Genomic DNA, 16,466 nt, shown 5'->3' on the forward strand with positions numbered 1-16,466 from the left:
TCATCACATTATGCTTATAGAGCTGAGGGGAAAGGAAATGGGCTAATTGGTATAGTAGTTTTTTAAAGAAGTGAATATGAGGGGTGGCCTGTCCATGGTTACAACCTTTTAACCTTTACATGAGGTTTCTTGCCTTTCTGAAATTCAAACCGTTGTATAAACCTAACATCTTCTCCTGATAAAGCCCACCCACTCCAACCCCATTCCGCCACAATTCACTTCCAAAGCAAATGGTATGTATTTAGGGCACTCAGTGAGTAACAACAAAAGTAAGACCAGTGTATCTTCCTGACGACAGCAATTTTGGGGACTTTAGGGCTAGTGAAGCCACAGGGAAGCTGAGCTGGAAACAGTTTTGCATTGTGAATCATTATCAAAATTGTGAGCTCAATTCAGATTACAAAATCTTTATTACTGTGATGTTACAAAAACCCAAAAAGAACACAGCTGGATTCTCAGATGACAGGTGAATCTTCCAATTTCTGGCTGAAGACACATCAATTTTGTGGTAATAAATTGTGCAAATTTGATGTGGACATTACTGTATTGGGATACATGTGGAACCCTACTAGGTTATTATTACAGTGACTTTTTTCTGGCAGTAAGACTTACTTTATGATAAAAATTTAGCAGCCTATGGAGATCCCCCCTCCCATAGGGAACTCTCTCCACACAAAAACTTTCTGGAATTTGATTAGCTTAATTTACTGAAAGTTTAGCTTTTAGTTTTATGGTAAACAACAGCAGCATTAAAACCCTACAATTTGCTCCCTGCCTATATTTCCAGTTTTAACTCTTAACTTACCTTCCTCAAATTCATATTTCGGCCAAGGTGTTCTGCTTACTGCCACTGACCCTGGGTTGCATTTTCCTTACTTTTTTCTGTCTTCTCTCCTCTCCCAAGCCCTTTGAGATCCAGTTAACATCCTGACTCTTCTTCAATAAAACCTTGCTCAATCTTTATAGTTTGAAGTGATTCTCACTCCTCTGAATTCCTATAACAAATAAATTATGGAAAATTATTGTAAATCGTAACAATAAATGCTTGATATATTATTATAATATTTATATCTCATAATTATACTGGACAATTTTTCTGTTTATTAACTTTTATTCATCTTTTGTTTTATGAGATTCCAAGATACTCTCAGGTTCAATGATTTACTAGAACTCACAGAATTTGGAAAAGCTGTTATATTCACAGTTGCAATTTATCACAGTGAAAGGATACAGATTAAAATCAGCAAAAGCAAAAGATACATAGGACAAAGTCCAGGAGAAACCAGGCACATGGGTCCAGTTACCCTCTCCTATTAGAGTTGCATAGACAGCGCTTAGTTCTGCCAGGAACAATGTGTGACAACATTTGAGATGTATTATCAACCAGAGATGCTCATTAGAACCTTGGTGTCCTAGGTTTTTATTATGAGTCAGTCACGTAGCAACACCATTCTTACTCTCCCCCCCCACCAGAGGTCAAACAATACAGCATGGCTGAGGAAAGATAAAAACAGGCATTCACCATAAATTTCACTGTTAGCATAAACCATCTGCTGTGGTCCAAGGTCTCAGGTATACAAAGGCATGATATTCCAAGGGCTCAGAGTTTGTCTCCCAGGAGCTAGTTAAGAACCAGTCCATCTGGGATGTACAGGATTTGAGCACACCAAGCCCATTGAGTTAGCACTCTACTATGCAATTTATTTGGTAATATTGAGCTGTCTAACCATATTTGATGACTCTTCGGTGTCAGTGTAGAACAGAATCAACATTTTCTCCTCTGTGTTTAGTTACTACTCAATAAATATTTAAATTTTTTCATCATTATATATCTCCTACTCATTACTTCATATACCAAATACATTGTTCAGGTTTGTTATATCTTTCCTTTGCAGAGCAACATAAAGAATGTCAATTCTTGGCCAAATTCTCTTCTTTATTACAATGACATATTTTTATAGATATTTCATCTAAGTTTATGCAAGTAGAGCAGCAGCTAGAGTGACATTTTTCAATAGGAAGTGAGAATGTGGAATGTGTACAGTTGTCCATTTGCATTATAAAACTAGAACAAATAAATGTGAAACCCAAGTTGTTTCTTTGAGGCCTGATGTGTCCCCCATCTCACCTAAAATAAGGGACTTACGTTGAAAGGTGTACATGTTTTTTTGTTGTTGTTTTGTTTGTTTGTTTTAAATATTTGTTTATTTTGAAGAGGGAGGGGCTGAGAGAGAGAATCCCAAGCAGCCTCCATGATGTCAGTGTAGAGCCTGATGTGGGGCTCAAACTCATGAACTGTGAGATCACAACGTGAGCCAAGATCTCAAGAGCTGGATGCTTAACTGACTGAGCCACCCTGGTGTCCCAATATTTTTAAATAAGAAAAAAAAAAGGCCATAATGCCTAGATTTTATGTAAATAGATATGATTTAGCTAAGAATACTATTAGTGAAGAATATCAAACTAGCTTCAAAGCTAGAATGTATGGGGTGAAAGGCAAAATAATGTCATAATAAGAGTATGTGACTGGATATCAGGACTTCTGCTATGATAGGGACAATGTTATCTATTTACCACACTTTTAGGATATCCATATTCCCCAGCTGTCCTGGCAGTTAAGTTGAGGTCATCTGATTAATTCTCTTGAGTGAAATCTAACATGGCACTTAGTCCCAGGTGGCTAAAAGTGAGTGGAGGCTAAGTATTCCAGAAGGTGGGATTGCTTGACCTCTCTTAGACTTTATAAAAGAGGAAACAAATATTTGTTGTATTAAAGCCATTCAGATTTCAGGCCATTTGCTACTACAGCCAAACTTAGCCTGACCTGGCTACTATACCTGCACCATAATAACTCTGCAATTAGCAGTACAGTTGACCCTTGAACAATATGGGGGTTGGAGGTGCCAACCCTCCTACAATTGAAAATCCACAAATGATTTTTGACTTCCCCAAAACTTAACTACTAACAGTAGTTAACAGTCTACTGCTGACTGGAAGCCTTGCCTCTAACATAAACAGTTGGTTACATATTTTGCATATTATATGTATGATATACTGTATTCTTACAGTAAAGTAAGCTAAAGAAAAGGAAATGTTATTAAGAAAACCTTAGGGAAGAGAAAAGACATTTACAATACTATACTATATAGAAAAAAATCCACTATAAACGGATTCATGTATTTCAACCACTTTTTAAGGGTCAACCATATAAACAAAGGCAAGAGGCTTCGACTCTTCAGCTTCTAGTTTCCTGGAGCATAAAATGCATACGTTAGCTCTCTCTAAAGTTACTCTTAACTAACAATGGTCATACAATTGGTTAAAAGCAAGGGCCCGGTAGATTCAATTACTGGCAGTGTCACTTAACTGTGATGTTAATCTCATTTGTCCTTTTCCACAAAATGAGGATATTAATGGTTAATACATATCATCATTTTTTTCAACGTTTATTTATTTTTGGGACAGAGAGAGACAGAGCATGAACGGGGGAAGGGCAGAGAGAGAGAGAGGGAGACACAGAATCGGAAACAGGCTCTAGGCTCTGAGCCATCAGCCCAGAGCCTGACGCGGGGCTCGAACTCAGGGACCGCGAGATCGTGACCGGGCTGAAGTTGGACGCTTAACCGACTGCGCCACCCAGGCGCCATATCATCATTTTTAAGATGCACACGGAAAGCACTAGCCTGGTATATAGAAAGAGTTCTAAAAGTCAACAATTAATAGTCATACCCATAACAATAACAAGCACATTGGTTAAAAAAAGTTTACAAGTCAACAATAAATTTTGTTTTCTAAACATCCTTGCCTCAGCAATGATATGGTTAACAGTAGTAAGTGCCTTTTATATCCAGCATTCTTAAGCTTCTTCCTAACAACAGAAAAAGATAACAAAGTTAGCTTCTCCATTATTGTCCTGTAGTCATGTTTATGATACCAAAAAAATGAGAAAACTTGGTTCACTCTAGTTCATGGAACTCTTACAGCAAGAAAAAAAAGTAAAAATGTTCTGCTGGGGTGCTCCAGTGTCAGAACCTGCTTTGATGATAAAGCGACATAAAAGTTTTTCCCCAGGGCAATATTCCCAACTATGAGACTTAGAGTCATTTTGAATTTCCTTGAATATATAGAATATATAGAATATATAGAAATGCCTCATTTCTATCTGAAAAGGAAGTTCACTGTAGCTTTGAAGCAAATATGTAATTACTAATGTATCAATCATGTGTTATAACTGCTTGAAATTTTTTTAATGCTGAACAGATAGTATACAGATGATGATCTGTGGTCTACTAGGCATCATTGTCCACCCCTTTCTACATCTCCTCTGCCTCACAGGTAAGATGTCAAAACTACATTTTCCAGAACAACTAACAATCTGAGTCACATTCTGACAATGAGAAGCACTTAGGCTAGATCTGGAAGGTTGAAGAGAAGCCAGGAGTCTATGCTAGCAATGTGAGCAGATGAACAGTCTAACAAAGGCCTCTGGACAAAACTCCAGAGAATTGTCATCCACTTTTGAGACCCCAGCTGGAATGCTTAAATTAACATTTGTTTTTCTGATTGAAATCTGACTGACATAGAAATCTGACTAATATTATAAATATTAGTAAAGATTTTCTTGGAACTGCTTACAACAATAGATTAAGAATAAAAATTAAAACCTACTAAAAGACTAGAAAAATTTTTAAGTTTATTCATTTATTATTTCCGGGGGAGAGAGAGAGAGAGAGAGAGCACAAGTGGAGGAGGGGCAGAGAGAGAGGGAGACACAGAATCTGAAGCAGGCTCCAGGCTCTGAGTTGTCAGCACAGAGCCCAACACGGGGCTCGAACCCACCAACCATTAGATCAAGACCTGAGCCAAAGTCGGACACTTAACCAACTGAGCCACCCAGGGGCCCCAAGATTAGAAAATTTTTAACCCTTTGTCTTAAAATTCATTTCGAACTATACTCAAGAAATTTTATTTGAATGCAGTTTAATTCCCTTTTAATGCTACATAATGTTCTTTATCTTTCTTTCTCTTTAGGCCCAGTGTTATTTTTGTACAACTGTATAGGCTCCTAAAATGAAGCGGGAAATAATGAGTACCCACCAATAGAAAATTTAAATATTCTGTTTTAGAGATGCCTGGGTGGTTCAGTTGGTTGAGTGTCCAACTTCAGCTCAGGTCATGATCTTGCAGTTTGTGGGTTTGAGCCCTGTGTCAGGCTCTGTGCTGACAGCTCAGAGCCTAGAGCCTGCTTCAGATTCTGTGTGTGTGTGTCTCTCTCTCTGCCCCTCTTCTGCTTGCGCTCTGTCTCTCTTTCTTAAAAGTAAATAAACATTAAATATATGTTTTTAATTTTTCTGTTATAAATTGTACTTGGCCTGTATTTGGCCTGTCTTTACAGATTCTTAAAGGTGCCTTGGCCGAAATAGAATACCAGAGACTAATTTTTAAAATATTTTCCTGTGGTCCCTTAGATCTACAAATTAAATCAAGAAACATGTGCTGAACACCTATACTGCTTGTGCTATTTAAAAGCTTAAAATTCAGCAAGAAAAATACAAGCATGGGAATGTAGAAAACGATGAAACATATTTAAATAATACTTCAAGACAACAGTAGATGAAATGTTGCAAGGTAATGGAAGAGTCACTGCTCACATTATTTACCAGAAAAATTATTTACTCAGAAAAACTGTGGGGTCTTTTTATGCACACTTTCTCTGCCTTGCTGTCAGCCTTTAAATATCATTAATAATAGTTCTGCTTAATGTCTTGGTATAGGGTTCTAGCAGAGCCCATCATTCTAGATGATGCAAAGCCAGCCAGGTTCACAGCAGTAATTGTTGGTTAATTATATGATGAACTTTGTCTTCCCTAACTTTGCTTTCTTTCTCTATATTTTTATGAAGGTATATTGTGATATTTTTAGTTCCTGTTGAGGTGTGAATTATAGGCAAAGACTGAATAGACAAGAAACTTCAAGTAACAACATAGAAGGAAATTAATCTGTTTGCTTCAGTTTGGGTGTTAAATATTGTATAAGAAACGAAGGGAATAGGATCACCCTACAAAATATTTCCAACTGGTGTGAAATGTTACTAGGAGAGGTCTTCAGGCTTGACAATGGGCTATATGTCAATGATAAATTAAGTCAAGTATGCTCAATACATAGAAACCACCTATCTATTAAAATCCTCTCTCATATTCCTCTTTTAACTTTAATACTTCTACTTGGGACTTTCCACTGAGTGAGCCTTGACTTTATGCACAGAAATTCATTCATCAGCACAGAGCAGAAACTGAAAACACACTCAAAACACTACAGGTCAAGAGAAAGGATTAAATTAAAAGATAAGGTAAACAAAGAAGGTCACAACCCCTCCCCCCCCCCATTACTCCAATTCACCTGATCTTCCTTTATCCATATTCTCAAGGTACTTTTTACTTATTATATGTCCATTTGTCCTTTTTAAGCTTTAATGATAGAGTAAATTTATTCACTAAAGGTAAGGACAAGCACAAAAGTTCCTTGAGTTTTTCTCCAGTTCTGTATTTCTCCCACCTATCAGTTCTATTGTTAAGTCAAACTCCAAAATTTCAGATTTTAGGAAGGAGGGAATTTGGCTTGCTTCCAATTTTCTGGGTCTTACCATCTGGAAAGTAAATAGTTAAATAGAAGATTTGCAATTCACTCTTTCCATTTAACAGGGACTACCTCCAGGAAAGGAAAAAGAAGATGACCCTGTCAAATATCCTCCTAAACATGCTAAGGCTAATGACTCCTAGCAAACACACTAATGGTATTTGCTTAGCAATACAGTCCTCATCAATAGGATATATCTGTTATAAAATTGTTTATGGTAAAAACATACCTGGAATCAATGGATTTATAGACTGCTTCATGGAAAGTGTCATATAAACTACACAACTATCTGAGTTTAAAATGGAAATGTTTTACAACCCAAAAAGCTTTTCCTCCATAGTTAACTGTACATCTCATTGGAGACTTCGTATATTAATCTGAGCCCAGGGATCATCCTGACGCAGAGGAAAAAAAAAAAAAAAAAAAGGGACCCAGTAAGGTGCCCTGTTTCAGATCTCTCCCTGCTTCACCTATGTCTCTTGATTGTGTCCCTGAAATCATTATTAAAACTTGTTCTTGGCCAAAATCTGTCACTCATGTGTCTGATTTTGATAACCCAATCTTTGTATTATCTCACCATCCAATCATACCGATCACTTCTCTGACTCTAGCATCAAGCCCAGCCTTGAAAAACGTGTTCTACTTAGTTCTTGGGACTCAGTCCCTGCTCAGTATCCCAGCTCTGCTAACCAGGTCTTCCCTGGTTTCTGTCTCCTGAAACATCTCTTAATAAACTTGTTAAGAACCTCAGAATTTGCAGGACCAAGGTCCTACATTTTTAATGCCAGTCCCTACCAGAGATTTGAGTTTTGTTCCACAGCTTAGCACAATGACTATTGATTTTGTGTCTGTGGAAAGATGTGACTGGTTTGGCTTATGTGTTTGACTTTAAGAGTAGCACCCACTCCTGGGTTCTTGTCATCTTTTGTATCACGTGTTGCAACCACAATGGGTCCCTTGTATGCTGAATCCTCCAGAGGACTCTGCAAAACTGTAGATACTATTTTCTGTTATCTTTTTAATAATTGTGGCTGGCCTTCCCACCTAGATCATAAGAGTAATTCCAGGTTCAGCCCTCCTTAATTTACCTGTCATGTCTTTATATGTGACAGGTAGTGTATCTTACAATTAATTTATATTCCACTTAGTCCACAGAACACATAATATATACTCAATAATTGCCTGTGGATAGAGAGAAGAAAAAGAACCCACATAATGGCTACAGCTTACTTATACTCTCTGTGCACCAGACACACAGTGAGGAACATTACTGTATATAATTTCAAATCCTTGAAAAATATCCTGAAAAAAAACCCCATGATTTTAGTGATGAAGAACATGAAACTTAGGAACATCAGCTCTGTCCAAGGCTTTCCAGCTAGTAGAGCTGAGATTGAGAGATAGGCCTTTCCTGGTTCCAGGCCCATGACACCATAGTGGCTTCTTTTGCATTCTGTATTTTATTATCCTCCAATTTTGTCCAGGAGCTAAAGTAAAGGAACTTTATCAACTGAGTGTTGAGAATTCAACAGAAACAAGCAAAAATATAACTTAGGGTATGAAGAAAGATGGCACAGGACTTTAGGGATTTAGCAGCAACACAAGAAGGAAAAACACATGACAAAAACCACTTCATACTAATTTCTTTCCTACTTCATTTAAATTCCTTGCAAAGAGGTTCTAAGCATTGTTCAGATTGTTTTGTTTCCTCTTTATTGTTTTCTAACATGTAATGAAAAATTCAATTTAATCATGGGCTACATAGTTTTCATTTGGAGGGTCAAAATTAGAAGTCACATAGCTCTAGACCTATCTTTAAAAATTACTTACAATTATTTACACTGCAATTCTGTCAGTAATGGTTTTTCACACTCATATGCAGAACCTAATTCAGAGGCTCCTCAAGTGAGAAGTTCTATTTTTACATTTAACCACTGAAGAGAAAGCATACTTAGCAGAAACATCTTTTAAAATGAACATGGAAATGTACTGATCATTAATCAAACAAGAACAGCTACTTTTTAAGGCAGAATAATGTAGAAACCAATCTGCCCCAATCCTTCTGGGGTCTTTGAGAAACCTCAGTTGATTTCTCAAGTCACTATAAAGCTGATTTCTCAAGTCACATATTTGGGCACTAGATCTTAACCTCCTGAGCAACATATGTATTTCAGTGCCAAGGAAATATGCATTATTAGGTGTTTAATAAATGTCTCTTAACAGATGTTTGTCAACTAAACTGAAAACACCTCTGCCTCTGGAAGAGGAAAGGAAAAGAGTGGAATAGTGAGAGAAAAAAGGAAGGTAACAAGTCAGCTAAGTCAGTAGACAATGCAATGTCTTTAGTAGCCAAGAATTTCCCAAGCATGCAGGCCCCAATTTAACCCGCAATTTTAATATATGATCCCAAATTCTTACCCTTATCCTTTGCTGCATAAAGTCCCTTCAAAAGCCCATGATCTCCAGATTGGAGTAGGAGGTTCATGTGGTTCCACCTCTGGTTATTAATTTTGTTATTTTTATGGGGGAATTTCTTGTTATAATAACATTACCATGCTACAGGGCTTAGTTACCAAGGTAGTGAGAAGCGTCATTGTGTAGTTTATTCTTAGTTAAACCTTTTTCCTCCATTTGGTCAAAATCCAACTGGGTTCTTTGTTCCCCCTTCCTGTGATGGCAAAAACATCACAGTTTTCACTTTCCTACTTATTTTGTATATTATTAACAGATGATTATTTTATCTGTTATTAACAGATATTTCTAACCTATATACTTTTTCTTGAATTTACTAATGCATTTAATTTTACCTATGAAGCCTTGATATCCTTCTCTTCTTCAATGTAATAAATAGTGTTTTTGAACAATTTTGCCATTTGAGAGTGGTAAAATAATTTCAATATCAAAATATGTAATGTTTTTCAAATCTTACTGGTAAAATTATATTTAATATGGTATATGAGTGTGCAGTGGTATTTTGATATAATGTAGGTTTCAGCTTCTAAATAAGAGTGTGTAAGGCCTATGAAGGTCTTTATATGGCCCTGAAGCTAAGAAGTGAGCTAGACAGTTCATACAGTTATTAAACAATTAGTTGAGAGTCTATTACATCTCACAAACTCTGTTAGGTGCCAAGGGGCATACAAATAACTACAAAGTACTACTTATGAATCTTAGGAGCTAACAACAAATCTGGGGAGTATGGAGGTGACTAACTGTTCACAGATCTTTGTTGCCATTCTTAGTACATCATCAAGCTATTATCAGTGTTTCCATACATTGAGATGGACCATGGGACTGAGTTTGTCTGTCTAGTGTAATGTGGGCAGAAGTGATGCATGAATTTCTCAAATTTAGCTATGTACCTAAAACTTAGTATGATCACTGTAACCCTACATAGTTCTATGGGTTAGCAGGTTGCCAAACTGCATTATACTGATTTCTTCAACTTTCCCCCAGCAGGAAGTCTCACCATTCTTACCCTGATCCCTCTTGTTGCAATAACAGGACCAGAGCAGAGACAAATTAAACATTTTGTAAGATGACGTTATAAGGACAAAATAAAAACTTTTCAAATGAAACTTCATAGCACCTTTAAAAGCTGTTAAAATTCCGGTCCAAACTTAATTACCGTAACCACTGTACTTGGCCACTAAAACCTCAGGTAAATATCCTTACTGTCTCTTTTTTTCCTTACTATTGACTCCATGTGGAGTATCCAATTAAAGCATCAGAAGCCCTAGGGGATAGTTGTTACACTAAACACAATCAGCCTGGGTCTCTGAATGATTGCGTGGAGCAGAGGCCCTCTCCCCCATGTCTATACATTGTAAAATGAGCAAGAATTAAACTTCGGTTGTTTATACCAAAATCAGAGGTAGTTTGTTATAGCAGCATATCCTGAATAATATAGTCAGAGTTTAAATTTCTGTTTTTCCACTTACTATGTGATCTCAGATAAATTATTTAAGCCTTAATTTTCTTATCTTTAAAGTGGGAATAATGAGGGGCGCCTGGGTGGCGCAGTCGGTTAAGCGTCCGACTTCAGCCAGGTCACCATCTCGCGGTCCGTGAGTTCGAGCCCCGCGTCAGGCTCTGGGCTGATGGCTCAGAGCCTGGAGCCTGTTTCCGATTCTGTGTCTCCCTCTCTCTCTGCCCCTCCCCCGTTCATGCTCTGTCTCTCTCTGTCCCAAAAATAAAATAAAAACGTGGAAAGAAAAAAAAAAATTAAAGTGGGAATAATGATATCAGTCTGCTCCACAGAATTGGTATATGGATTCAATGAAATAATATACATCAATACTAACTGTACATGGTTATAATATAAAATATATCTGAATTTTTAAAACTCCTGTCCATAAGGAGGTCAGCATCTAGTATAGCCCTATAGTTGGTATAATCAATAAAACATCATTACTCCTATTTCTTGATTAAATATTATATCTAAACCTTTATAAGTTCTCTGCAATCTTGTAATCTCAGAACAAATCAACAAATTTTTAAAAATTTGTTTTCATAAACAATTTAATTTATTTTAAATCTGTAATTTTGCAAATTTTTTGTAGAGCTGGTCTATTGTATTATTTTTCTTCCTAGTGACATTGTGATTTTAAGTGAAGAAGTGCAGCAGAATGACATTTTTTACCATTGTTTTTGCTTTTTTGTAGATAATAATATGGTAGGCAAAGAGAGATTAATATTAGAATTACATTCTAATTAGCTTATGTAATGTAATTAGCTTACATTATGATGAAAAAATTTTAATGGTCTCTGCCTTCTTTCAATCCATCCTTCACCTTGCTTTCTTGATCTTTAAAAAGATAAGTCTTTCGGGGGCGCCTGGGTGGCTCAGTCGGTTGAGCGTCCGACTTCGGCTCAGGTCACGATCTCGCGGTCCGTGAGTTCGAGCCCCGTGTTGGGCTCTGGGCTGATGGCTCAGAGCCTGGAGCCTGCTTCCGATTCTGTGTCTCCCTCTCTCTCTGCCCCTCCCCCGTTCATGCTCTGTCTCTCTCTGTCTCAAAAATAAATAAATATTAAAAAAAAAAAAAGATAAGTCTTCCTGAAATCATTATTATATGATAACTAATTTGTATTTAAATACAATTTTAAAAAATTAAAATGAAAATGTAAGTCTGATCATGTGATTCCCCTGTTCAATATTTCCCTCCTGAGTCATAAAGTCCCCATGACTTTCAATGGCTTATAAGGCCTTCTGTTAGGTAATCGCACTCACCTTTTTGGTTTCATTTTCCTCCATATTCACCCCATGCCTCAACCTGATGGAACTATTTGGACTTCCTAGAATATACAATGCTTTGGCTCAAAATGTTTCCTCTGAGTGGAAGGCATTTTCCCCTTATATGCTAAACACCTGCATGGATTGCAGGACTCAGCTTGAGTCTTACCTTCTTTCTGAATTCTTTCTGTATACTTCTACTACTCCCTTCATTAAATAGAATTGTACTATGATTCATTTATGCCCAGTTATTCCCGTTAATAATTTATCACATCCACTTGTGTTTATATAGGTGTTGCCTACTAGACTGTTGGCTCTATGAAGGTAGGGTAGGAGAGATATCTCCAAGGAATGAGCCCAAGTAAATCCTACCTACATGATCTTTTTATGTCTCTAAACTGCACCTCTAGTTTATTATGCTTAATATAAAATAGCAAAGGGAAGACACTTGGTGCTTAAGGGCAGAGCCTTGGAATCTGACCTAGGTTTCAGATCTGCCATATTAACTGTGTGGCCTTCACCAAGCTACTTAAGGTTATTTCATTTTTTCATCTGTAAAATTGAGATGATAATTCATGACTCATAGGATTTTAGGTAGGATTAAATGAGGCAATGCCTAGCACTCAATAAATATTATTATTATTATCCTTTATGTAGCTATGCGTTTGTTTTAGAAAGGTAAAAAAGTGCATATCTCATTTAAATAGTGACATAAACCCATTTGGAAGAGCAAATTTGTTTCCTGTTTGAAATGTAACACAGAAAAAACTAGGACTTTTCTGATAGTTCTTTCTAATGTAAAGGATTTGATTTTTCTATATGGGCTTAAAGTAAGGCATATACCCCCATCAGTTTGATGTAAATTTAGATTGTAAAATATATTCATTCAAGTGATGCTGTATTTCCAGTCAACTAATTTGGTCACTTCAAGACATATTCCTTTTCTTTTTTCTTCTGGCTATCTCTGCAACTTCACCCAATGTTCCTGCCAAGTGGACCTCCTACAATTCCCTAGATGTTATCTACTAGTCCCTCACCCAAACTTCTACAAACCTTTCTTTTCTGCCTAGAATTACCTTTCCCTCCATAGATAACACTCCATCTCCAAATTTAGCCCAGTGGTTATCTCAGGTAGGATGTTTTTCCAATATTTCCATCATTCTTTTTTTTTTCTTTCTTCTCTGTGCTCCCAAAGCACCATGTGCATACTTTTATCATAATATTTACTATTGCATTGGAACTGTCTGTTTGCTTTTCTGTCTTTCCCTAACTAGATACCTATTCTTTGGGGCAGGAGCCATAACCACATTACCAGACCAGCAGCATCAACACCACTCTCACTGACCTATTAGAAAAACAAATTCTTGGGGCACCAGGGTGGCTCAGTTAAGCACTGACTCGGTTTCAGCTCAGGTCGTGATCTCAGTTTGTGGGTTCAAGTCCACATCAGGCTCTGTGCTGGCAGCATGGAGCCTGCTTGGTATGCTCTCTCTCTCTCTCTCTCTCCCTCGCTCCCCCTCTCTCTCTCCCCCCCTCCTCCTTGAACTCTCTCAAAATAATTAAATGAACATTAAAAAGAAAGAAAGAAAGAAAGAAAGAAAGAAAGAAAGAAAGAAAGAAAGAAAGACAGACAAATTCTTGGGCTCTACCCCAGACCTACTGGAACAGAAACCCAGGATGGAGCCCAGGAATCTCTGTTTTTTGTTTTTAATTTTTTTAACGTTTTTTATTTATTTTTGAGACAGAGAGAGACAGAGCATGAACGGGGGAGGGGCAGAGAGAAAGGGAGACACAGAATCGGAAGCAGGCTCCAGGCTCTGAGCCATCAGCTCAGAGCCCGACGCGGGGCTCGAACTCCCGGACGGCGAGATCGTGACCTGAGCTGCAGTCGGACGTTTAACCGACTGAGCCACCCAGGCGCCCCAGGAATCTCTGTTTTAACAAGCCCACCAAGTGCTTCCAATGCCACAAATTGAAAATTCAGGCTCTACAATAAAAGAAGTGAAAAATATACAACTACACACAATAATAGGGAAGAATTTACAAATATATTGTTCAGTGAAATAAGCAAGACTCAAGGAGAGTGTGTTCCATGTATCTCAATTTATGTACATTGTAAAAATAGGCAAAATTAATCATGTTATTAGAGTACAGTATATACGATTAGCCTTCGTCAGGCGGACTGCATAATTTGCAAGGCCCAGTACAAAAAGAAAATGCAGGGCCCTTGTTTAAAATGCAACCCTTTAAATACTTTCCACATATATTGAGGTCTAGAAATTTTACTCTCCCAATGTCTACTTTGGGATGAATTAACTTTACCTTTAGTATCAGAAATTGTTTGAGGTGCAATGATAACAACATGAAAAAAAAGTTTGAATCATGGAAGGAAACTCCTTTGAATAAGGAAGAATTTGGTAGAAATCAATAAGTGCTTAATAAATGGCAAATCTTGTTTTATTTGAAACAACAGAGTACAAAGCAATTTATCAGAAATACGTTAAATACATGCAGCCTTCTTGATATTTTGTTACTATACAGCACAATACATTATGATAAAGGGCTTAATAGACATAGTCTTGTCATTCTTGTGCTAAACATCTAGGACAAACAGAAACTTCAAGCACTGGAATCTTCTGTGTGTAAGTTAGCATGAAATACAGCCCTGTTTCCAGCAGAAAATGTGTCAGTAATCAGCAATTTCTAGAAACAGGTTTTGTGAGGGAACGATGGGAAACCACACAAACATGGGCACCATGTGAGAGTAAAAGGAGATGCCAAAAAAAGAAAAAAGGACATGAATCAGTTTCTTCTTTTTTTAATTAAAAACAATTTTTTTAATATTTATCTATTTTTGAGAGAGAGAGACAGAGCACAAGCAGGGGAAGGGCAGAGAGAAAGGAAAACACACACAGAATCTGAAACAGGCTCCACGCTCTGAGCTATCTGCTCAGAGCCTGATGTGGGGCTTGAACTCACAAGCTATGAGAACATGACCTGAGCTGAAGTCAGATGCTTAACCAACTGAGCCACTGAGGCACCTCATGAATCAGCTTCTTCTACTTCATATTTTTGTACAAGGGCTTTCTGGATTTAAGCACACTAATATGCCCCAGGCTCAAAGGGTAACTTACTTTCAAAGCTATAAACATAGATAGCTGTTTGCATCTGAGAGAAGCCTGTCACAGCAATCTGAGGTGTGATATATTTTTCCTGAGAGTGGTGTTCCTTCAGGGGAATAAAAAGATATTATATTTGTGAAAATTAAGAACACATCAGTCTCTTCTTGAACAGGCATCTCTAGTTTGGCATCTTTTGGGACAGGGTAGAGGGAATCTTCATATTCCCTGAAATATAAAGTATATTAATGACAGGGAGTATATGTTCTTTGGATCGTTCTTAAAGCTCTTAATTATGTAAGAAATCTTGTTCAGAAGACATGTGACTGCACAAGTAGTAACTGTATTTTCCATCCTAATATAATAAAAATATAGCTATTAAGTCCTACAGTTTAGAAACATGCTTATATTATCTCATGAGAACCACTGTCCATCAACATAACTTAATGACATCTTTTCTCATCATTGTCATCATAATTATCTATCAAGTGGTGAATATTGCAAATACAATTGTTCTCTAAAGAAGACACCAGTCTGCATGAACAAGGTATAGACATATACAATCTCATGTATTTAATTTATTTATTTTTTTATTTTATTTTATTTTATTTATTTATTTTTTTAACTTTTTCAGTTTTTTTTTTTTATATGAAATTTATTGTCAAATTGGTTTCCATACAACACCCAGTGCTCATCCCAAAAGGTGCCCTCCTCAATACCCATCACCCACCCTCTCCTCCCTCCCACCCCCCATCAACCCTCAGTTTGCTCTCAGTTCTCAACAGTCTCTTATGCTTTGGCTCTCTCCCACTCTAACCTCTTTTTTTTTTTTTTTTTCCTTCCCCTCCCCCATGGGTTCCTGTTGAGTTTCTCAGGATCCACATAAAAGTGAAACCATATGGTATCTGTCTTTCTCTGTATGGCTTGTTTCACTTAGCATCACACTCTCCAGTTCCATCCACGTTGCTACAAAAGGCCATATTTCATTTTTTCTCATTGCCACGTAGTATTCCATAGTGTATATAAACCACAATTTCTTTTTTTTTTTAAATTTTTTTTTCAACATTTATTTATTTTTGGGACAGAGAGAGACAGAGCATGAACGGGGGAGGAGCAGAGAGAGAGGGAGACACAGAATCGGAAACAGGCTCCAGGCTCTGAGCCATCAGCCCAGAGCCCGACGCGGGGCTCGAACTCACGGACCGCGAGATCGTGACCTGGCTGAAGTCGGATGCTTAACCGACTGCGCCACCCAGACGCCCCCACAATTTCTTTATCCATTCATCAGTTGATGGACATTTAGGCTCTTTCCATAATTTGGCTATTGTTGAGAGTGCTGCTATGAACATTGGGGTACAAGTGCCCCTATGCATCAGTACTCCTGTGTCCCTTGGATAAATTCCTAGCAGTGCTACTGCTGGGTCATAGGGTAGGTCTATTTTTAATTTTCTGAGGAACCTCCACACTGCTTTCCAGAG

The 16,466-nt window shown here is 37.4% G+C and overlaps 1 long non-coding RNA gene across 1 annotated transcript in view; it reads right to left on the bottom strand.

Annotated features, from left to right (window-relative positions):
• Positions 1 to 519: 519 nt before the first annotated feature.
• The window catches only part of LOC121034034 (uncharacterized), a 238,681-nt gene continuing 222,734 nt past the window's right edge, over positions 520 to 16,466 (bottom strand). The window contains exon 4 of the long non-coding RNA XR_005792256.1: positions 520 to 995. This is a non-coding gene — a long non-coding RNA (uncharacterized LOC121034034). The remainder of the gene's footprint in view (positions 996 to 16,466) is intronic.

This window comes from Herpailurus yagouaroundi, unplaced genomic scaffold (genome assembly GCF_014898765.1).
Source record: "Herpailurus yagouaroundi ecotype Mexico unplaced genomic scaffold, PumYag 159, whole genome shotgun sequence".
Classification (NCBI taxonomy): Eukaryota; Metazoa; Chordata; class Mammalia; order Carnivora; family Felidae; genus Herpailurus; species Herpailurus yagouaroundi.